This window comes from Larimichthys crocea, unplaced genomic scaffold (genome assembly GCF_000972845.2).
Source record: "Larimichthys crocea isolate SSNF unplaced genomic scaffold, L_crocea_2.0 scaffold269, whole genome shotgun sequence".
NCBI lineage: Eukaryota > Metazoa > Chordata > Actinopteri > Sciaenidae > Larimichthys > Larimichthys crocea.
Window position 1 is genome coordinate 247,729 of NW_020853550.1, and position 24,999 is coordinate 272,727.

The 24,999-nt window shown below is 41.7% G+C and overlaps 1 protein-coding gene across 1 annotated transcript in view; it reads left to right on the forward strand.

Moving 5' to 3' along the window:
• plxnb1b (plexin b1b) overlaps positions 1–24,999 on the forward strand; it is a 97,223-nt gene that overhangs the window by 17,464 nt on the left and 54,760 nt on the right. The window contains exons 2-3 of the mRNA XM_010745052.3: positions 4,111–4,181; positions 20,132–20,259. The gene's annotated coding sequence lies outside the window, so the exon portion shown is untranslated. The remainder of the gene's footprint in view (positions 1–4,110; positions 4,182–20,131; positions 20,260–24,999) is intronic.

A 24,999-nucleotide genomic window follows, 5' to 3' on the forward strand; every position in this document is an offset into this window, starting at 1 on the left:
TGCTGCTGCTGAACTGTTGTTGAGCTCCATCTAAAAGCAAAGGAACAAGTTCACACTTGATTCTTTGCTCTACTTTGTGTCAATTCCAGGAGGAATTTTTACAGCACAGCTTTTGGTGCTGCAGGTGAAGATTTGTCTGACTTCTGTTGACGATTTAAACGTGACATCATCTCAAACAAACTGATTGCTGGTGGCTGCAGGCCTCACAAACCTGCTGCCTGCCTGCCTGCCGCCTCCAGATCAGATTGACTCGGAGTACTGTTGTAGTCTTTGACTTTTGTGTGAGCTCTGCAGATGTGTGAAAGCGCCTGGCAGGCATAGCAGGGACACACCAAACTGCTGAGCCTGGGGAGAGAGGGAGAAGATGGAGGCAGGGGTTACAACCACTGATGCTCTTTTCATACAGGAGGAGCATGTTCAGCCCACATTTAAGTTATAATATAATAATAACAATAATAATAATATTGCACTGCAACTGTGCTTCTGAATGACCGTTCAAACACAAGAGTGAATCACTTAAGTAGCAAATACAGTTTTAGTTTGAGCTTTCATGCACTCTGTGTCTGTGGCCCACCCAGACATGTTTTCATTTTCTGTCTCTCTTTAAATGATTCAGGAAGATTTGCTGATAATAAATCCTCCTCACCAAAGCCAAATATTGTTCAATGGCAGCAAAGAAGTCACAAAGCCAAGTCAGATGATGTGCACTGACCCATTCAGTTCAGGCGCCCATGTGGGATTAACGTGTGTCACCGTGTCCGTGTGAATGTTACAAGGTTACAAAACCCCTGTTGTTGTTGTTGTTGTTGTTTTTTTTTTGTAAGATTATTTTCAGATTGCTTTTAGAGAGACAGATAAACATTCAGTGTTGAACCTCTGAGTGAATTTAAGTTCTGTTGAGTTCTGAGATTGCAGGATTGGGCATTAAATCCAGCTTTAATTTATATCAGTGGGAATGTGTGTGTAGATAATAAACATATTTGAAGCGTTGGATGAATGTTTGGCACATAGTAAAAATACTGACTGCTGGAGTGAAAGCATGAGGCCATGACAATGGACAGAACACTGTTGGTAATTAAAGTAGGCAGATGAGGCGTAGCTGATGATGCGTTTCCCCCACCGACTTAAAAAAACCCAATCCTGGCTAATACGAGTACTGGGAACTGGCACACATGCCATGTGTTGTTGTCAGATTACCATGATGAGCTTATCCTTTTTGTACATGCTATTAGAAAACATGGTACTGCAATTCAATGAAGTGGCCATAGAGACAACATGCTGCTTGTCATGTTCAGTGTGAGAGCACAATTAGACTTAATGACCGAGCTGTCGCTGCAGAGCGATCATCCTCTATCTCATTAAGGCTTAGAGATAGATGCCCAGTTTCTCATTAGTTCACCATAAAGTTAAAAGATTAATCCCTGTGCTTTCCCCACTGAGGAGTACTTCCAAGGAACATTTTCTGCTGGATTGGATTCAGTGGCACATTTACCTCTGGCTCTCAGGAATTCAACCACAGCACTATTTCAGTTTCAGTTTGACACCAAGGCTGCCGTTTCTGCCTTATTTCTGGTGGAATTTGTTGGTATAACCTTTGTTCATTCTGAGGTTCAATGACCAGATGTGGATTGAGGAATGAAGCAGGATGGCATCAGCCCTGTGCCAACAAGCCTGTGAGGGAAGGGCACAAGTTGTATTTAGACCCTGTATATATTTTCCAAGGAACAGTGGGGGAAAAAAGCTGAAATTTCTGGTATTTAATTACAGAGCGGCCACGGCCCAAGGCACCCTGTCAATGGTAGCTTTAAGGCCGACAGCTTAACAACCTCAGGAATGGTGGCACTGTTGGTTTTGGTGACTCTGTGTCATTTCCTCCTGTGAAGAGTTGGGTTTTTTGATGTGTTTGGAATATGTACATGTTCCAGCTCCACTGAATGGACAAAATTAAGAAGGCAGTAAAAAAACATTATGGTGCTATGATGTGTACCAAAGTTCACCAGCATTGCCAAGTGAAGGGTGAAAGCTCAGACTAATTTTAGGACTTTATAATGCCTGGAAACTGCCTCTTTTTGAAGTCTGTTTTCTCACGAGAAGCCTTCTGGTGACAGTTTTAGTTGTTTTGAAGGACATATCTCCTGTTTACAGAAAATATGCCCCCTGCCTCTGCTGTGTGGTGGTACTGATGTTTTCTTTCCCATGTTAATCTGACCTGATTTGAGCTTAGTCTGTTCCCTCTCTGCGCTGTCAAAAGGCCCCTGTGTGTTTGGAGCAGTGGACTTGTTTTGAGAGTGCTCATGGGTGTGAGGTCCCCCTGTATAGTTTGTAGGGTGGTGTGGGGGCGGGATAGGATTTACCCGCCTTTTTTGGCCTGTGACTCACTGGTTTTGGCAAGGGTGAGCAAATGCACCATGTCACCAGTTGAGTCACTGTACATTTCCCAGCAAAGGGAAGCCTGGCTTAAAATGGCACAGTCCTTTCATGGCCACAAAGGGATCTATTAAGGCTTAAATACATCCGGATTCAAGTTGCCCCCTTAACGTGAGAGAGTGTGCCTGGCCGTTGTTGTGTGAGTGCTCTTACATAAGGTTTCTTCATTTGGCATGGTGTCAATAGAGCTATTGGCTGAGGAACATGGCGTCACTGTCTCTAGTCTCCGAAGGCTGAACATGTCTACTAATGTTCTCAGAGTGAAGGTGCTCCAGGCTCCCTGATAACTCATCTGTACTGTTTGCTCAATCTGATGAACCATTGTGTGATACAAGTCAACTTTAATCCTTCAAATAGGAAACTCTCGGAGGGGAACAAACATTAGAGTAAAGACCGCAGTCCTTCCTGTTCCTGTCAACGTCAATACTAGCAGCCCAACAATCGTGTCCAAAGTTCTACCAAACCAAAGCTCTCTCTGAACTTCCATCTTCAAACTTAATGCAGTTAGCTTGAGGCCTCATCCTCACAGTCTGGGTCTAAGATCAATGGGAACGATATATGAGTTAGTTAGTCTCTTGCATTGGAGCCAGCTTCTCACCTGAGGGAATCGCCATAAAACAAGACCTTACACATCCCAGCCAGAGGGCAGAGGTAGGAGTTGTGAGATCAACTTGCAGAGGCCTATTCAGTTTAAAACCACTTTTTCACAACTTGAGGGTGAATTTGGAAAAAAAAAAAAAACAGGTTTGACCAAACTTAGTCCAAGTTAAGGCAGCATTCCTTGACAATGACTATCATCTGCATAATAACAGCTGACTTCAGATCTGTTATTGTGCTAATGTTACTGAACTGTATCAGCTGATCATATGGGTAAACAAAGTCAGCATCGTAGTTTAGGATTAGGCATAGTGTGTTATGTCTCAGTTCATTTGACTACTTCAGGCACAGTTGGACATGGCAGAGTCCGATATTTCTTCCAGTGTGGGAATGTCTGTCAGTGAATATCCAGATTCAGGTAGTGATTTGCAGAACAAGTTGGGATTTGAAAGCTTTTTTTTTTTGTTTGTTTTGACAGTCAAGTTCACACAGAGTTTGGTTTGAATGTGTGGTATTTAACTGTTTCTGAGAGTCTTGTATTGGTTTTCCAGTACACATCATTTTAACACCAGTAGAATATCAGACATTCCCCCTCAGAACAATTTTTAAACCTCAATCATAAATCTTTTTTTTTTTTTTTTTGCTGCTTTCTAAATCCCGGTGATCTCCTAACCATTCCTGACTGCAGCTCTGAGTGTGTGTTATGAAAGTGCTACACAGAGGTCATGTTTCAAGTTGTGCCAGCCATTTGTCTGCTTTTTAAAAGGTGACTTTTGTGGCCGCTCCGGTCTCGCTGTGTTCAGCACGGTCTTTGTTGTTGTACTGAACAATAGTCACCTTGTATATGAAGAACAGGGGCCCTCACCTGCGTAGCATGAATTAAGAAGACCTGGCAGGCGTTTCAAATGGTTCAAGCTCATTTTATAGAGGAGGCTTCTTCAGCCTCTTACTCCTGCTATCATCATCTGTTTCCACATTATGGTTCCAAAGGCTACTTGTTTTGGATCTTGTGTCATGCGTTTGGCTTTTAGGGAAGAAAACCATTAAAATGCTCTCTGGATTTTCTAACTTCTTGTCCTCCTCCAGGTTTTCACTAATCCTCATGGGAGCCATGGAAGGGTTGGAAATTGCAGGAACAGTGCAGTGATCTTCGACAGGTAGGAAACAGAATTATGCATAGAAGAATGGTAGCCCTAACTCATTTTTATTCTCATAATCATTACAAAGGTGATTTTCTTCCCGTCCCCCCTTTTTGGCCGTGCTGATGTTGTACACCAAAATAGCCAGATGTATCTTGGGGGCCATCACTCAAGCTTTTTTAACTATTTCCTTCAATTCATCTGAATTACACAATAGCTCTTGGGATTTCAGTTTCCTCCTCCTGCGGTGTCAAGTCCACTTCCCCCTTAAACCGCATCCCACCACACTCAGCAGCTATTTAAAGTGTCAGCGGCTGCTCCCAATTACTCCTCCCCATGCCAAAACCAGAAGCTCAGGCCACGCAAACAGAGGCCTCCCCACTGTGACTTCTATCTGTTTGTTTTCATATTTCCCTTCCCTCTGTTAGCCCTCCTCCCTTGTGCTCTTACTGTTTTTGCCCTTGCCAAGGATTATTGTGTTTTTCCTTCAGCTGACCTTGGTTACATAAACTAACGCCTGATCCCCCCTTCCTTAATTCTCCTCCCTGTCCGAGTCCTCCTTCATGTCCCACCACTCTGCCAGGCTCCTATCCTCTGGGTGCTCCCACAAAGCCCAGTGTTTTGATTACATTGTGAAATTGGAGCCAGGACTATTTATTCCCAGGCTGGGGTAGTGTGGAGGACCTGGATGGAGGATAAGCCAGAGAGGAGGAAGCCAGGAAGCTGTTGTGGTTGAATCAGGCGGATGGTGTTGGTGGGTGAACTGTTTATGTCTTCTCATAACCTCTCTTTGTGGGCCATGCATCCAGCCAGCTGTTTCAAATAAGCAGAGCTCCCAGGGTCGCATCTCACTGTCAGCAGATTCTGCACATAAACCCAAACCCCATCATTCAGCTTAGGCCGCCACAGGGTGGCACATTGGCCCAGTGGTTTAAGACACCATCCAACTGTTGTTCAGCTGCAGGACAGAGGCTCAGGCCTCTTTTTTCGGGAAGCATACACCGTCCTGAAGTCTTTTCAAGACTGACATCAACTCAACTTTAGAACTTTATGGCAGAACTTGTGCAGGGAACATGATTGATGCATGTTTTGAAGTTTCACATTAGAATATTTATTTTTCTTCTCATGGCTCCCATGGCTCTGTAATACATCCATGTTCGCTCCACACAGATCTGATGTAACCTTCCTCACATTAATACATAAACGGTTATAAAACTGCAAGAATATGGAAGCTGCTTCTCCTAAAATTTCTCGTAAAGCCGTCCATGTGGTACATTTCCGACTGGGCTGAATTAGGTTTTTTGCCTTTTAATATCGGAGTAGAAGAAGTGAGTAGTGATGTTTCCATAAAATGGCTCTATATCAGCACAGACACTGACTTCATGAAGTAGATCAGGTATCAGCTGGATGTGAACAACTGACATTAAAATCAATTTCTTAGTTACCATCATTAGAAAATAAACTGGACGCATGATCCCTTTTTTCAGGCAACACAATGACAGATAATTACCTGTTTCTCATGGCCGATACTGATATCTCACTTTTGTATTTAAGCTCATGTGAAACGTGAATGTGACGTATTATGACTGAGTCTACTACTGTCTCATACAGTCAGATTGCTCATCTTACACCTCTTTAACTGTCACTCAATCAGTCACATTGGATGATACACATAGAAATATTAGTCACAGGATGATACACTTTCATTCACAATTATGTTTACTACAAATTTGGCTGTCACACTCTGCATCAACTAAATATGTAACCCATTTAGCCCAGTATTCTTTTCCCTTTTCCTTCTGTAATCTTAAAATAAATGTTTTGCGTTCCATACTGTATATTTTAGTTATTATATTTTTCCGTTGGTTTAAGTTGTGAGGTTCTCTAAGAAGCCAGCATCTAGTTATTGCTTTTTTTACTTGCTGCCCTCGATATATTCCCCAAGTAGAATGAAAGACAAATAAACTCAATAGCAACTCCCAGAATCCTCTTTGTGGCAACTTGCACTTGAGTCCAGAAGGCTTGTAAGGCGGGGCAGGACCAGAAAATATGAGTATGGTCTGCCATTAATTGTCCACATTGTCTCCAGCATTGGTTTATTTTGGGGGTTATGAAAAACCTCACACATCTCTTCCAGTGAAAGTCTCAACAACAGTGTAGGATTTGCATGTCTATAAACGTCTTGTCTTCCTAAACCATATTTCTTTTAACTGTCACTCTTGCTAACTAGTGATGTAACGATGCATCGTGACACGATAAAAAAATCGGTACAAATGTGTGACGACTCGCATCGGTTGACAGAAAAAATGAGAGAAGTAGGATATTTTCTTTTTCGTCTTTTTAAAAAAAATTAGAAATAGGTTACGTCATCTTAAAAAAAAGTCACTGGTTGGTGATTCATTTGTTCAACGTCAGGCATCAAGTCACGTGACCACGTAGGTACGGAGCACAGAGCGAGGAAAGACATGGCGACGGTAGGATGCACCGAGCAGTTTGGATTCCCTATATACACAAATACAACCGTGAGAAATGGACAGACAATACCAAAACAGCATGTCAATATTGCAAGAGACTGCTAACATATAGCGGCAACACGATTAACATGCAGCAGCATATTAGCCGCCACCACAGTGAGAAGCAAAGTAACGTTACGCCACCTCGAGAGGAAAACTGCAGATCACACCAGTTAACAGCAGTTTACTGTGAGATTGTTTCTAAAGAAAGGAGATATTTGTCATGTGTTTTGTTGTTTTAAGATGTAAGTTGCACTTTTTATAAGAACACAAACTGTTTGAGAGTTTCTGTAAAGAAAGATTTTTTTTCCTACAAATAAAAAGATTATTTTATTTGGTCATAATTTATCTGTAGCTCATTTTGATTTTAAAAAATCGTGAAAAACAAAAAACAAAAAAATGAACAAAAAAATCGTGACTCGAATCGAGTCGTGAGTTTAGTGTATCATTACATCCCTATTGCTAACTCATGCTAGCAGTATTTCTGTAAAAGGACTAGGGGTGGCACGGTACACAAAAGTCACGGTTCGGTACGTACCTCGGTTCAGACCGTACGTTTTTTTTTTTGGTACAGTGCAGGAAAAAAAACATAACCAAAAAGGCTATCCTCAAAGGCTGTTTTTATTGTGCAAATCTCAAGCTGAGGTAGCTGCAACTTCCTGAAGTAAAACAACAAGAACACAAAGTTTCCATATACTGGTATCAGTGTTAATTTTGTCACCCATTTTTTAATTTAGTCTTAGTCTAAAAGTCTCAAAATTTTAGTCTAGTTTTAGTCAAACGTGAACATGGGGTATTTTAGTCCAGTTTTAGTCAAAACATTTTAGTCTTTTTTTATTTCAGGAATATTTGTTTTGTTTATTAATTCCAGTTCCACAGCTAACATATTGATTAAATGTCTTGATTGAATTGAATTGAATGAATTCATCTTCAATGCAACTTTGCTAAGTGTCTCGTCTGTTGTTTCAATACACACTTAATATGCACTTGATTTCATTTTTTAATCTACTAATAGCAGGTACACCCTATTATGACATGTTCTGTCATCTTCTACATGCAATTGTTAAATTTCAATATAAATAAATTGATTTTATGCCAATTGCATCTATTAAAATGTTCAAATTAAGATGAGTTCATCACTGTTAGTGTTTAGCACAAATGGGGAGGCTAGACTCATTCTTGACTGTTATGCCATATGCACACATTTTAATAATGTCGGGCTGCAAACGGGTTCGGGCTCTATAAAGCTGTCAATCAAAACAGGCCAGGCTGGGCTCGGGTGGAATTCTATCTGGCCCGGGCCGGGTCGGTCCTGACTTCTAAGGCCTGTTTCATGCTCTAGATTGCGTTGTCCGTACGCCGTGTTTCTCCTGCATGTTGTTTGTTTTCAAGCCACAGGCACAGCCAGAGGATCTCAAACGTGTGGCCGTGACGTTGCTACAGTAAAAGAACTGCTGGCACAAACACGTGACAGCAGGACTGGACTTTCTAGATGAAAACAAGGAGGACGTTTTTGTTTATTTTTATTTCTTGCATGACATTTTCGTCTTGTTTTTATTCGTCAACAAAAACGCACATTGGCACATTTTTCCTCAGTGTTTTTAGGGAAAAAGGCTCGTTGACGAACATATCTCGTCTCGTCTGATGACATTAACACTGATCCCACACAGCTGACTTAAATGATGCAGGTGGGTCGTCTAACTCCTGTGCGCCCGAGTCACTCGCCATTCTCAGTGTTAGCCTACTCACAACCACAACATCAACATCAAACTTTTGCACCGTGTATTCTCCGTGAAAATGCGCGTACCGAACCGTGACCCCCGTACCGTGACGGTTCAATACGAATACATGTACCGTGCCACCCCTAAAAAGGACATGGACACATTTAGTTCTCACACCGCTCAGAGGTTATCATCGAGTCACCTCATGTCCACATTAACTCTGCCTGTTTTCAGCACTCAGCTGCGACTGTGATTTAAGTGCAAACACTGATTCACTCCATGAGCCTCTGGGACACACGTTTCACTTATCTGTTGCTTTGGAGCTGTGTTTTTTTCAGCACTGCTCCTCTTCCAGTAGCTCAATACTGTCATCACACAGTATTTCTAAACACACACACCACATTTGCCTCAACAGGACATACACTTGACCTTGTGTTACATGCAAAACATTCAAATATGCGTGTCCTCACAGTCATGTACACGCTAGGGCTGGTAACACAACGGAGGAGAATCAATGCGCGCGCTGCCCTGAGCAAATAGTAAATATTCGAATATTCATTTTTACGTTCGAATATACATATTTTTATCATATTCGAATAATATTCGAAATTCGAATATTAGTTTACCAGTCCTAGTACACGCGCAGTCTTTTGAGTCAGGTTTGTTTGGGAAAAGGATGAGGTTTAATGGTGTGTGTTACTCTCGTCATTAGTGGATTACTGGTTCACTATTGTTCTCAGAAACAAAATCATGACACACACACATAGCTAAGACCAACCGGAGATGAGCAGCCAAGCATTAGATTACAGGGAAATGATCAACCAGGGTAGACAGGAAATACTGCAGGAGAGTAAAGTGTGTGTTTATGTAAGTGTGTGTGTGTGTGTGTCTGTGCTTTCTTACCATGGCCGATCTCATACCAAAAACAAGCAGACCATGTAAGTGTGTCATTTTGAGATTCTGATGGAACACAAAGTATGTCATTAACAATTTAGCTGCTTTTACACACACAGAGTGAAAGATGTTAAAGTAAGAGGTGAAGATGAGGCTGCTTTCAGAAACCACACTCAAACCAACAGTCTCTTATCTGATTTAGGAAGAGGATACACAAAACAGGATGGGATTTGCAAATGGATCTTCTGTTTGGCTTCATTCAGGCGTGATTTCTTTTGGACTGAGGCACAGGGCTGGTTCTCATTCACTTTGAACTAATGCGTTCAGTACTGGTACCTAACTTCTTTTGCTCAACATGACCATTATTCAGCATTATCATGTTATCTGTTTTTAATCATCATCATCATCATCATCATCATCATCATCATAATCATCATCATAATCATCATCATCATCATAATCATCATCAAAATCATCATCATCATCAAAATCATCATCATCATCAAAATCATCATCATCATCATCATCATCAAAATCATCATCATCATCAAAATCATCATCATCATCAAAATCATCATCATCATCATCATCATCATCATCATCATCATCAAAAATGTTTCATTCTTCTTTAGCACTTTCTTGATTGGCCCAGGGAGCTGCTGGGTTAACTTTAATCTGGCTGTCTTGTTGTTACATCCTGATCCTGTAAAGTCTGCAGTTGGGACATGTTGAGAATATAATTAAGGTGAGCTATGGCCTGATCGTGTATGATGCATCCATTGTAGCATGAATCAAAAATGACACTGTAGGTATCTATGACGGGAATCTCTGTAACTCCTTGGTCCAACATAAGTCCAGCTCCAGACTATAAGGCCACAGGGTTTTGCACGATGACATCTGCATTGGCGCTCTCTAGTAATCCACTGTACTCAGCAATTCACTATTCCAAGGTCATCCACCACCAGTCGTGTCTCGTGTGACACAACATTCCCATACATGTTCTGATTGCAACAAAGACACATGATTTAACAGCTGCTGCCAAATAGATCTGGTTTATGTGTGATGTGCTATGACTGAAGAACAAAAGGCTCTTCAGCCTGCATCATGAACATGTGTTACAACACATCAGTGTTCTGAAAGCGCTGCAGCAGGCCTGCCCTGCACAGAGTTACACATGGTAGCTGCAGATGCTTTTAAGCGTATCAGACATTTTAACTAACATCAGGGGGTTTGAAAAGAATCTGGAGTGATACCAAATAAACCTGCTTAAATGAACCCCCACTGTGTGCACAGATTATCTGAAGTCACAGGCTTCATCAGAGGATGAAGTATGACTGCTGAGCCCAGCCTCTGAAACACTGCTTGCAGTTAAGCTCATAACTTCCTGTTTATTCTGTTAGGTACAGTACATGGTGATGTGTTTGTTGGGTTTTGTGTTGGTTTAAGGAGGTACTTTTTTGCCATTTCTTTTGCGTGGGTGAAACAGTTCTACACTGTTCTCTCCACAGACTCTAGAGAAGGCAGGGTCGAGAAATCAGACCAGCATGACACGGCCACCGCCTGCTGCATGAGGTGTGTCTGCTGCCGCAAATGAAGCAGAGCACGGCAAAGTTTAAATGTCTTCTCAGACTCCCGTTAAATGGTGCTGCCAGCAAATGTCAGTGTACCGTCAATGTGAGCTAGGTGAGACTTGCTAATGACGACAGTGATGACGGTACCCTCAGTCTCATACCAGTGCAACAGTGGCTCATAGTTCAGAGCACCTTTCCCAGAAAGTCAGTTTTTCCTGCTAAAGAAGGTGTTTGTGGGAGAGGCTGTCTTTCTCTTTACTGAAGTGAATACACATGGTGGAAGAGGTTTTTTTTTTATCACTCTATAAACTAACTGCTGTTGTCGGGCTAATCAAGCTTTACTCAGTTTGTTTGGGAGGATCAGAAAATGCAGCAGAGGTTGACGGTGTTCTCCGGGCCCATGATCAAATTATTAACAGTAAAATTCTGCATTCAGAACCTTTTTATAATAAGCTTAAAATATCATGTAACGCCCATTAATATGTATGTATGTCCATTTAAGCCCAGTCTTGTGAGAGAAATCATGTAAAATGTGGTAATCTGTTTTAATTACGGTCCTCCAGTTGTAGTTATAATACATCACTGTGGTAAATATGGACAGTGCACATGTATTTGTTGATTACATTACTTATGATCAAAAATCGAGACCAGGAAAATTTTTCTCCATAAAATATGAGCCAGTTCCACCAAATCAGTGAAATAGTTGGTGGTGTGTGACTTCAGTAAAGTTACATAGTGAATGAATAACAGAGACACCATTCACCTGTTTACAAGTCAGTGTAGCATCAATATGATAGTGAAGCTGTTCTTTGAAGGTAGAAAAGTTACAAAATGTGGCTTTAGTGAATGCTGCTTTTCAGTGGAAACATGTACGTTTTCAGCTGTGGACATGACAGGGTGTGGTGCAGCTAATGCAAACTGCTCTGCAGCCACATGGCAAAGTGGTGCTGCTGACACAGACCAGAAGAGAAGGCTTTACAGACAACATGTTACTGTGAGATCCATGTGGTCAAACACATCGCGGCACAAATGGAAAGCATGGGAGGGTTAATAAATGAACAATCTGTTTTAACCTCTTGAGGAGGCCAAAGCAAAAACAACAAATGCCATAATTTCCCTCCAGAGGTGACCATGTGGGATGTAACAACGTTTGCTATTGGTGCTTTAGTGAGTTTAAGCCTGTCAGAAGTGCATCCATTATCACTTGGTGGTGGTGTGTGTACGGCAGAAGGATGTGGTCATCTCAGAAAGAGGCTGCTAATCATAAATCCATTCCCCGGAGGACAGTAAATCACTAGCAGGCCATTTGTTCCCTGGGACTAAATGTTCCCAGTGACAGAGATGTTGCCTTTTTGTAAGAACACTGTTGATCCTTGCCTGAAGTCCTTTGAGTGTTCTCTTTTATTTCCTTACAGACGTAAGCCTCCTAACTACTGAATATTTTTTATTCTTTGAACCTATTCTGTCTGTTTGACAGTGCATGAAAGCGTTAAACAAGTGATGTAATGCCAGGCGCAATCAACCCTGCTTATGACCACACCTTAGGCGAGACAAGGTGACTTTCCTAGAGCGAGGCAGCTGGAGTACTCGCCGCAAGCAGAACAGTATAATCAAATCATGTCGTTTAGTTGTCCTTTTGTCTGCTTTTTTTTGGATTGCATTTTGGTCTCAGGATCCTCATGAACCACGCCTGAACTTCACATGACTTCCACGAATGAGACAGAGGGATGGGGAGTAGGGGCCTCTGACTCATTTCACTGATTGTGTCCTCTCTCTCTCTTTTTTTTTATTTTTTATTTAAAGTCACCTACATTCATCTTTGAGCTTCCCGGACGAGTGGAGCAGGGTGCAGAATCTCAATCACTGCTTGACCATTTCCATGACATTCACTCACTGACTCTGGCTTTTCAGCTGCCTCAAGCTCTTTCTCCATTTACTTCCCTATCTAATTCTAATGCCCTACCTAAAGATGCTCCAGGCCTTAAATATATTAGACCTGAGCAGGGTTGAGTGCTTTTACCAGGATGCATACTGCTTTTGATCGTGGAGTCCTGTGCTGTGAAAAGTGGGGGAGGCTGTGAAAAGGTGAAAAAAAAGTGGGTCATCCCCAGGTTTCTTTTCCATATTGTGGCTTGGCTTTAAAAGGAACATGGTGAAAGGTGGAGGTTTGGTGTGGATAAACTCTCATAGCTGTGTTAAAGATCTCTACAGTGAACTTTTACTTTAATCTTTCTGATCCATTACCCAAATTTATGTATGCAAATTTGTCCAAACCCCTGAGAGAAAAAAAGAAGACAAGAAAAACAAGAAAACATTTCTGCTTGAAATGTTTCAGGCCTTTGATCTGGACCGTGGCCTGCATCGCTCTCTGCTTTTTACTATTCAAATGTATTAAAATGAGAGGAGGTCTCAGCCATTTGCTCTGCGGTTGATTTGTTGTCTGGTTTTGATTATCTGCTTGTTCGTTGCTCATCTCTCCCATCTGTTAGATGATTTTTAAAAATGTCCATATTATATAAGACATTTAAGGGTCTTCTTTTTCAAAGTCTCTTTCTAGTTAAGATAGGTTCATGTCTTTCTAGACATGTCTTAGCCACAGTCTCTTATTTTTCTCTGCTTCTCAATTATTCCCATCCTCCACCTTGTCCCATACCCTCACCTCTCTCATTTAACCAGCCGTCCTCTGTCTCTGTTCTCCCTCCCCCCTCCATCCATCCCAGACAGACTAAATTAATAGACAGACTGAGTAAGAGCAAAGACGCAGAGAGACAGAAAGGTAAATTAGATGCTGAGAGAGACAAAGAGAGGCAATACAGAACAGGGTGATGGGGAAATGGATGGAACGGAGGCTGGAGGCTGAAGTGAAGACATATATATGAGAAATAATATATTGAAAGAGACAATGGACAGATTAGAGATGGAGGCCAGATGATACCCAGAGGTACAGTTGAACACACATGAGGCTGATCAATAAGGAACGCTCCAGAGGGAATGGGCCTGACCCATTGACAGACACACACACACACACACACGCACACGCACACGCACACGCACACACACGCGCACACACACACACACACACACACACACACACACACACACACACACACCATGGGGATGAAAGGACAATGCACAACCCATTTTACACCCCCCCACCTCACTGGCTACACATTTACACACACACATTGTCGCTAGTCTCTGGGGGGGGGGGGGCTGTCCTCACTGTTTCTCTTGGCTTTAAACGGCCGACCAATTAAGCTCTGAGTGGAGAAAACAAAGCATGGAAAAGCTGCAGGCTGGCCAAAATGACCAGGTCTCTACAAAGTGCCAGTAGGACCCTCTGCTGCTGAAATGAATTGTGGGAAATCAATAGAGGAAAACATGTATTTATAGAAACACTGTTTCTGAGTTTTTCCATGGGCCCAGGCTGCTCTGTGATGACGTGTCACATCAGAGGGAGCCACGGCAAACTGCAGTGCTCAAGAAGGACCAACCAGGGCTGTAACCTCCTAACCCTGCGAGGAAACTGGACTGGGACTTCATGAGAAAATCCGTCATGTCAGACTTGAAGCTCTGTGTTCCGAACCACAGTGTTCAGGACCAATCAGCATCTTAAGAGGAACTACTGTCAGCTACAGGATGAGCTACAGCCGTGCTTTAATGCTAGACAATGCTAGACACAAGAGTATTTCTATATTAGCTGCTCTTCTTGATGGAAACAATGTATTCACTCTTTCTCTGTAAGAGTTTGACTATGTTTTATGGTTTGTGGATCTGATTGGTTGAAGTTTGACCATGATAAACGTTGATAGACAGATGGTTCATCTAATCCATTTTTAAAAATGTGTGGTCATGTACAGTTGTTTAGTGAGAGAGACGGATGAAACGGTCAACAACAGTCAACATAAATGCATCAAAACAAGAAGACTGTTGAACACAGTGCCTTACCCGCTGACCTCACTTTGCATTCCTGCAAAAGTTGAAATTGGTCGACAGAATTCTTATGATCAGAGTCTACCAGACTTCATCATGTCACATTAACTGACAATATCTTCTGCATCCATGTTGGCTAGAGAAACATTTTGAACCACTCACAGAACAAGACTTCCAATGAAACTATCAAACCAGTTTCATAACACATGGGTCCCAGACAAGATTGGGGGCATGAAGGGGCAATTAAACAAGAGTGTGCGTGGACCCTCTCACAGCAGGGGGGAGGTGCTGAGTCTCTGTAATGACCTTGTCAGCGTGCAGAGTCTTGAAACTCACAAGAGAACGGGACGGCCAATTGGGCTGTGTGCACATGGCCTGAAGGAATCTGATTGGTTGCTGAACAGCTCTGTCTTTGATTGCAGCTGTAGAGCTGTGTGAACTCTGCTGTGTGTCACTGCTGTGAAGAAGAACTAATGAAGACATTTGGGAATTGGAGCAGCACTGTAGTGTGACTGTGCGTTTGTACTAACAAGTTGATTAGATGTTTGTGTGTGTTTGTGTGTGTCTGTGTGTGTGTGTGTGTTTTAGAGTGTGTAATTACTGGTCTCTAGTTTAGTGCCAGCTTGTGCATCTGTTACCTGACTCCTTCAAAGGCCGCACATCCAAAGGAGTGGCGACCAGCAGCCTGTGAAACCAGATCCACTTTGTGTACTCATGTGCTGTTTACTAGCTGTGCAAAAACACCCAAACACAGCATGAGGAGTCTCATAAAGGAGTCCCAAACTCCAAACTGACACTGAAGCCGCAGCTCTACTATAGCTGTCAACTGCTGGATATAGCCTCAGTGTAAACAAAGTATTGTAAAAATGGATTGGAGTTTAAGCTCTCCGTGAATTTACTGTGTAATTAAATGTGGAGTTCTTTACTAGTGTCACCATTTGTGCAGCATCAGTCATGGTGACACATGGAGCTGCTGCTGCTGCTGTGAGGCTGCGTCTATCTGAGCCGGCCAGCAGGGAGGACAGAGTAATGACTAGTATTTAGGCTGCTGTCAGGCCACTGTGCTGATAACAGTGTGTGGGAGAGACTGTGGAAATAGACTGTCAATCCCTCAATATGACTCCCATAACCACTGTGGCACACACAACACACACACACACACACACACACACACACATAGACAAAGAGAGGGTAGGATGAAGTACAGGAGTTGTTGTGGAGCTTTAAACAGGCAATCCAAATATTTTCTGCCTCTTGAGGGTTTGAGACAAAGAAGAAATAAACATGTTTTTTCTTTGTGGTGTTAGTCTGAACCACATCAACACAATGAGTGCGACTGTGTGAAGAAAGCCAGTCCTTTTTAATTGGGCCCTGCAGATTTGGGACACTGAGATTAAAACATTCTCTCACAGTTATGGTTATGATGACACTTGAGATACAGCAGAGATGTAATGCAGCTGATGTTGAGCTCTACACTGGTCCACTCATGTCCTAGTAACCAAAAACTGACCTGGGACCAGAGGCAGACTTCCAAATCATATTCAGTCTAAATCAGGTTGGGTCCAAGTGGACACCCTGTGAGCACAGATCACATGGTACACACAGACCATCATGGACTATAGAGAGGCATTAAACATGCCCATAGTGAAGCAGCCTGTGTAAATCCTTATATGGAGAAAAAAAATGAAGAGTTCAATGTCCTGGATCAACTTTGACACACAGCACTTCTTTATAGTTACAGTACAGACTCATTGTGATACAGTGCAATCATTTGTAATAATTTGGGGTATTACAGATATCTGTGGTACTTCATTTTCACGTCCATATAAGGGTTAGGACAACCTAAAGCAGGGGTTAGTTTCAAATCTGTTGAGTAGTAAAGAAAGCATTGTCCCCAAATGTCAGTACTGAGACCTGTCAGCAGAATGTTATTCTAACAGATTACAAATGATGTCAAAACTACATAAATAGGCTTGTTTTAGAAGATGTATGTTCCTGTTAGGAAAGTTAACCAATGAGAAAGTCTTCTCCAGACTCTGTTTTCCTCTGTGATCCTGAGCTGATAAGACTACAGCTTTACAGCTAATGTGCTATAGTGCCGGTGCTGCTCCAGAGGCTGCTGGGAAATCCATAGAAGTGTAACTTCTAGTGGAAACAACAGTAAAAGTGCAGTATAGAAATAATCAAAATGAGTGAACATGAGTAAGAATGACTGTCAACGTCAGTTATAGACTGTGTGTCATAAACTGTAACTTTAAGAGAGCAGACATATTCCTCCTGCCACTGTAGACGAGAGCAAACAGAGATGTTTGTTGATAGTCTATGGCAGAGTCAGGGTGTGGCTGGAGTGCTATTGTTGTCTGTTTGTGTATTTGTAGGCCAGAAAGACACACACACACGTCTGCCTAGTGACTACCCCTGTGCAACCTGGAAGAGTAGATGTACACACACACACACAAGCTGAGGTGTGTGTGCGCACATGTGTCAGTCATTCCTCTTTGTTGGTCTGTTAAGGAGCTCATCTGTGACACTACAAGTCATACTGATGTTGTGTTTAGGTTTCTGTGCTCTATAGAAACAAATGAATTCCTAAATTGAGCATGAAACAAAATTAAGAATTGAATATATTTAATATATAATGATATCTGTCTGTTTAAGTCATATCGCTCAAAAAACAAAACAAAACAATTGATGAAACTCACGTCATAATGTTAGACTCAGGATATTAGAAGCCTGGCAGGATGTGAAACTCTCCCACAGATCAACCCTGAGAGTGTGTTTGGATGGAAAGCACACAAAGCCTTGAGTCCTTAAATCCACACATTCCACAAAAAGTCATTGATTATGCTCACGCTCAAATCTGTGACACTCACTCAGCAGTTTGGTCACTAAATAAGGTTTGTACTATATGTGGGCATCTTTTTGAATGTTCTGATTAGTGATCAGAATGTTGTCCATGCAGACACACACACACGCACACACAAAAACACACAAACAAACTAGTAGTTGCTGTCAGCAGGAGGCTGATGGGGGCTGGGAGGGTGCCTATTGTGTTTTTTTTTTAAGCTGACGAACCCTTGTATTGGAACAGAAGGATGAGAGGTGCACACAGTACCAACCAACCCCCAACACACTAAAATACACGCACACACTCCTGTTTTCTCCCAGCCTCCCCGGAGCACCGGGGGAGGAGGATGTGGATGGGACCACTGGTGCGTTTTGGTTGCAGCACGACGGTTGGGATAAGTCATAAATCAAACCCATGACCTGTCCCAGCTCCTAATCACCCCCTCCACATGCACACTCCAACCACCCTCGTACAGAAAGGCGCACCCTCTTGCATCCTCTTTACTTTGGCTTGGTTTGGACCGGTCACACTGGGAATTGGCTGGGACCGTTTTTACGTGGCGATGGAGGGGGTGAGGCGCACCAGCGGCCTCTCCAGGTTTACCTCTGTGAGACGAGCACATCATGGATTTTCCTGTCAGTGGAGAGAGAGCTGTGGGTTTTACCTCCTGGGGCTAAGGGGAGAGGGGGGAGCATGTCATGACACTGAGTGGGAGGTGTGTGTGTGCTTGTGTTGGAGGTACACATACACGTACACACACACACACACACACACACACACACACACGCACACACCTCACCCCTCACCCAGCTTATCAGTGTCCAGGCAGCTGTGTACCTGACGATGTGTAATCTCATTGATCCCATTACCAACAATGTTGAACCAGAGCTCAGTCCGCAGAGCTGCCTACACTGGTGTCAAAGGGGCATCTGGACGTGGTGCTGAATGTTGGACTGATGAATCACTTTAGTACATTGAGGTGTTAAAGCCAGTGTAAAGGCAATTCTAAGATTTCTTTCAAAATACATTAAATATGTTTGAAAGTAGTTGCTGAAAACATGTGAAAAAACTTTGAATGATATATTACTGAAATGTGGAGTTAGAGATTTTTCACCAGTTTTCAGTCCAGGATTTTGTGGGCTGTCCTAAAGGGTGGCTCGATGACACGGTGAGGCCACCCTGAGCATAATGCCCCCTGCCTCCCTAACCCACAACAATATAAAAGCCTTCAGTGTGTTAGCATCTGTGCTTCTCCATATGCTAGTTATTGTTCTTGTTTAAACCTGGATTTGACCTGATCATTCAGATTTGGTTGGATGGTTAATGACACTTTCTTCTTTGGTCTGATGAACTCAAAAACATATTTATTTTTACTTTACTTTACTAGTAGTGTATTGTGTCATACTAGTGCAACCAAACTCCTTACATGTTAGGTCCGGAGGCTCACTAGTAAGACAAACTTTGTTCTACTAGTTATACTAGTAAGAAAAAAAATATATGTCACTAGTAACACTAGTGAGCATTTTTGATGTCACTAGTACTACTAGTAAGGTGCAAAAGTCCCACTAGTGCTACTAGTGGATATTTTGCCACTTACTAGTGGCTTTACACAGACTTTAAAGGAACACTACAACACACGGGGAAAACCCTAAACCCAGAAAACTGATATCACTTTGTCTTTGAGGGTCTAGTTAAAAATACTGGAATGGTTTCATACTTATGACGAGCACAATGCTAATGCTGCTGTTTAAGTCTTATGTTCACCATCTTAGCTTAGCTTAGCATGCTATCATGCTATTATTTGGTGATTATCACTGAAGCTGAAATTTAATCTAACACAGTGCTGCAGTGAATCTCTTCATGAAGGTTCTGATGTTCACTCTGTGTTAAAACCATGAGAAACTGAGCTAGAGACTCACTTTTCCACTCTTAGCGTGCAGCTATTAACTTTCTCAGTTGTATGCCCCTTCTTTCAGTGTTCCAAGAAGATGAACCTTACCTACTATTTATTAAAAACAATCTCTATTTCTGCTCCTTTGTTAAATGTGGTTTAATTGACTGAATGTAGGCCAAAGAGACACTGCACACATGAAAAGCAAAATGTACATTCATTGGATGTATTAAAAAGAAAAGTCCTGCTAATGAAATCTAAAGTTTGTCATCCAGATGTAGCAGTGAATGAATAAAATCTTTTCTCCTGTATCATTACTAGTGATAAAAGTACGGATAGCAAAACATTAGAACTCAAATCACTCAGATCTTTAGGTATAACCAGCGCTGTTTAGAGGGAGACTTAACTCTCTCTCTGCATGGCTCTGGGTATAATGTACTCATAATCTGCTGTTTAAACTTGCACTTGAGTATGTCTCAGACTGCTGCGTCTAGGACTACTTGGACCACTCGTCCATGTTTTTGCTGTTTAAGTGGGATCTGTACTTGTGACACTGATGAGGAAAATGTTTTCTCTGTCTTCTTTCTATTTAAAAAGTCACCTCTCACCATCGAGTGCCACCCCCTCCTGTCATCTTTGCCCAAACCTGGCAACCCCCCTCCTCGTGTTTAGCTGTGTCCAGGGGCTAACCTCTATCTTCTCATCGGTGGACCACAGTGGATCAGGTCAGATTCCTTTTATTTGGGATATTTGGGATGACAGCAGTAAAAGAGCTGTTGCTGAAAGTCCTGGCTGTTCCGTGTGTGTGTGTATGTGTATGTGTATGTGTATGTGTATGTGTATGTGTATGTGTGTGTGTCTGTGTGTGTCTGTGTGTGTCTGTGTGTTGTTTACCTACCTGTGTTCCTGCCTCCCAACTGGATGAAAGCATGGTGCTGCCTGCTGCCTGCCTTCCAAGGTCGGGTCACTCAGACCCCGTTTAAATGTGAATGATGCTTTGGGTGAATTCAGAGCCGAGGCGGTGGGTGCTGTTATCCCCTGCCTTTCCGTATAATGAGGTGTGTGTGTGTGTGTGTGTATGTGTATGTGTATGTGTATGTGTATGTGTATGTGTATGTGTATGTGTGTGTGTGTGTGTGTGTGTGTGTGTGTGTGTGTGTGTGTGTGTGTGTGTGAAGGGTTGGTGACCCTTGTGCTGTCTGGAGCACCATGATGAATGAGACTGTTAGAGTGGAGGTGTGAGACTTGACTGTGGATTTCTTTACCGTCCGCCAAATGTACACACACATACACACACACACACACACACAAATGTGTACATCCCCCTTGAAGTATCATTTACAGCCAACTCATTACTTTTCTTCTTCCATTTATTCCTAGTTGTGACTGGTATTGGATATCGTGTGAAAGTTTTTCAATGCAGATGCCAGTATGATGCATGAATCTCAGTATTGATGCTAAAACAATGCTTCTTCAATATCTCACTACTTTTCACTTCCTCGCCTATTTCTAAGTATTAGCATATTTTCTCTTTCTTAAAAACTTTATATAAAATATGCTATAAAAGGATCAAATTATTTCAATTTAAATTGGCAAATAGCTGATCAGAGTAAGTGGCATTGGTCTATAAACACAACCCCTGTGTCATACATGTTGTTGTTGTCTTGTAATATCCTAGATATTAGTTCTTGATCTAGTTGCTATAACTTCCTGGTAAACGTGGCATATGTGGAATATGTCAGAGAGTGAGGAGTGAGCATGACTAAACACTAAAACTTGATGATCCCTGTGAATATGATTTGTGCCTGAGTCACCTCTGATAGATTTTCATCTACAATTGTAGTTTAATAATAAAGACAGCAACTCCCATGAGGCCATGCTGCTTCATGCTATAATCTTACATTCTCTACCAGTGGCAACCAAACTTCTTTTAAAGAGGGCCAGATTTGATAATGTGAAGATGTCCAGGGGCCAATACTAACATTTAAAAAAAAAGAAAAAAAAAGAACAATAAACAAATAAATAAATAAATAATAAAATAAATAAAATATTGTTTTTTTTATTGTCACATTTATCATTTTTAAAATGTCATGTAACCAATCTAAGCCAATCAGGTGTGAACAAATCTAAAACCAGTTCTTCCTTTCTTTCACATCTGGAGTTGGTAACAAAGAATACATTGTATGGAATACAATATACAATGTATTCTTGGCTGTACTTTGGACATGCCTGCTCTACAGTATAAATACTGCGTCTTTAAGGTATCATATCTCACTTTTCTTGGACCGTCAAAACAGTTGTCAGTGAATATCTGGGCCAGTCTCAAGAGTACAAAATCTGGCCTACACGCTGATGACACAATGAGCTTATAAACGACAGTTTGGAGACAGTTTGAATATTTGTGACTGCCGCTGTGCAGGATGGAAATGAGCTCACTGTCTCTGCAAGATATTGCAGCCTTTTTGTTGTTGTTGATGTTGACATGTTGACATTACAAATGTATGGAAAGCCGTTTGAGCATTTATTCAGTATCCTTGATATCGGACTTAAGTCCATGTACTAGTAAGCTTTTTGTCCTCACTGTAGACGATATTTCGCACTAGTAGAACTACTAGAGCACACTAGTAGAACGACTGTGTCTTACTAGTAACGTTTTTTACACTACTAGTGCCACTTTTGGCCTACTAGTTCGCAATCAAACCCTACTTGTAAACTACTGTGCTGCACTAGTAACACTACTACGCCCTACTAGTAGGCATGTGTCATGCACTAGTAGCCTCCGGACCCTACTAGTAGCACCAAAATGCCCACTAGTACTACTAGTAAGTACAAAATGCCCACTAGTAGTACTAGTAACGTATATTTTACCTTTTAGTACTATGTAACAGTGAGAATGCCCACTAGTAGTACTAGTAACATCAAAAATGCTCATAGTGACAGATATTTTTTTCTTACTAGTGAGCCTCCGAACCCAACATGTAAGGGTTTGGCTGCACTGTATGACACATACACTACTAGTGCGCAACTAGCCGCTACTAGTGCGCAATTGCACACTACTGGTGCGCAACTTCATTCAACTAGTAAGACATTTCTGTAACATGTAAGACATTTCTGCACACTAGTAGGACAACTTTGGCGTACTAGTAGGACAACTACATCTTACTAGTGAAGCAAACTGTGCATAGTTGGCAACTGTGCGCTACTAGTACTACTAGTGACACAATAAAATCTCACTAGTTAACATCTACCGCCTCACTAGTAGTACTAGTAGTGTGCCGAGTCAACTAGTGCACAGTTTTGCTTCACTAGTAAGATGTAGTTGTCCTACTAGTACGCCAAAGTTGTCCTACTAGTGTGCAGAAATGTCTTACATGTTACAGAAATGTCTTACTAGTTGAATGAAGTTGCACACCAGTAGTGTGCAATTGCGCACTAGTAGCGCGCTAGTTGCGCACTAGTAGTGTATTGTGTCATACTAGTACAACCAAACTCCTTACATGTTAGGTCCGGAGGCTCACTAGTAAGACAAACTTTGTTCTACTAGTTATACTAGTAAGAAAAAAAATATATGTCACTAGTAACACTAGTGAGCATTTTTGATGTCACTAGTACTACTAGTAAGGTGCAAAAGTCCCACTAGTGCTACTAGTGGATATTTTGCCACTTACTAGTGCTACTAGTACGCATCTTGGCCCTTACTAGTGCTACTAGTAGACATTTTGGCCATTACTAGTACTACTAGTAGACACTTTGCCCTCTACTAGTGGTACTAGTAAGATCGTGATATCTCACTAGTAGCACTAGTGGGACTTTTGCACCTTACTAGTAGTACTAGTAGACATTCTGGCCGACACTAGTAGTACTAGTAAGGTCACAAATGCTGTACTAGTACTACTAGTGGACAGTTTGGTACATATTAATAGTACTAGTAACATCGTAATAGTCTCACTAGTGTTACTAGTGGACATCCTTCCCATTACTTGTGTACATGTAAGTTGCAAGATGCAGTCCACTAGTAGTACTAGTGGACTGCATGCAAATGAAGAAGGTGGGACATGGATTTTGATTGGTGAATGTTCAAACTGTGTGCTTGAGGCCTTAAAGGGGCAGCTCTGAATACCAGAGTGTTTAACAGCAGTCATTTTGGAAGATGTGTCAACTTATTTTGTATTATTATAAAATGAAAATGACCTAAAATCATTTTTAATATTAAAATGGTTATTAATTAGGTCATTTGTTTATTTTTCTTTTGTATTTTTTGTTTATTCATGTTTATTACATATTATACTACTTACAAATCAATATCAATTTTATCTCCATTTGTAGGAATTAAAATATTCTAAGCTAATCTAGAGATAGATAGACAGATAGATAGATATTTAGTGGCTAATATGCCCAGAATTATTATTTTAATACTTTTTGTCCCCAAGGCCGCGGACCAGTACCCGGCCGTGGAGCAATTGTTATCGGGCCGCACGAGTCTGGACGATGGTTTATTTTGAAAATGCCGGTACGTGATACCCACATAACAAGCCCGCACTGCATAATATGCGGCGACCGCATCTCTAACGAGGCAATGAAGCCGTCAAAACAGAGCCAATAGGAAACCTCAATGCATGTGCTGTCCCCACCTCCCAATTAGCATTTTATTCCACCAGTTCTACTAGTGAACATTTAGACCCTTACTAGTACTACTAGTAGGCCAAAAACACCTTACTAGTACTACTAGTGGACACTTTTGCCCTTTCTAGGACTACTAGTAAGGAACAAAATAACCCAACTAGTGCAACTAGTGGTTGCTGTGGCTCTTACTAGTAGTACTAGTAGACAATTTGGGCCTTACTAGTACTACTAGTAACAATAAGAATGCCCACTAGTAGTATTAGTGAGAGCCACAATGTCCACTAGTAGTACTAGTAATGTCGAAAGAGACATACTAGTATTACTAGTAGACATTTTGGCCCTCACTAGTAGTACTAGTAATGTCAAAAACATCTTACTAGTGCTACTAGTGGACATTTTGGCTCTCACTAGTACTACTAGTAGGCATTCTTGCTGTTACTAGTAGTACTAGTAAGGTAAAATATACCTCACTAGTACTACAAGTGGACATTTTTGTACGTACTAGTAGTACTAGTGAGGTCAAAAATGCCTCACTATTGCTACTAGTGGGCATTTTGGTGCTACTAGTAGGGTCCAGGAGGCTACTAGTGCATGACACATGCCTACTAGTAGGGCGTAGTAGTGTTACTAGTGCAGCACAGTAGTTTACAAGTAGGGTTTGATTGCGAACTAGTAGGCCAAAAGTGGCACAATATCACCATGCAACAAGCAGCAGTGCACAGTGACGTTATTCTGTAGACATTCACCCACAGCTAAAGCAAGCTGCTCCACTGTGCGCCTCCCACAGCGAAGAAGTCGTGCTCTTTTCAAACATAGATAAATTGTCAGGACCTTTTTACATT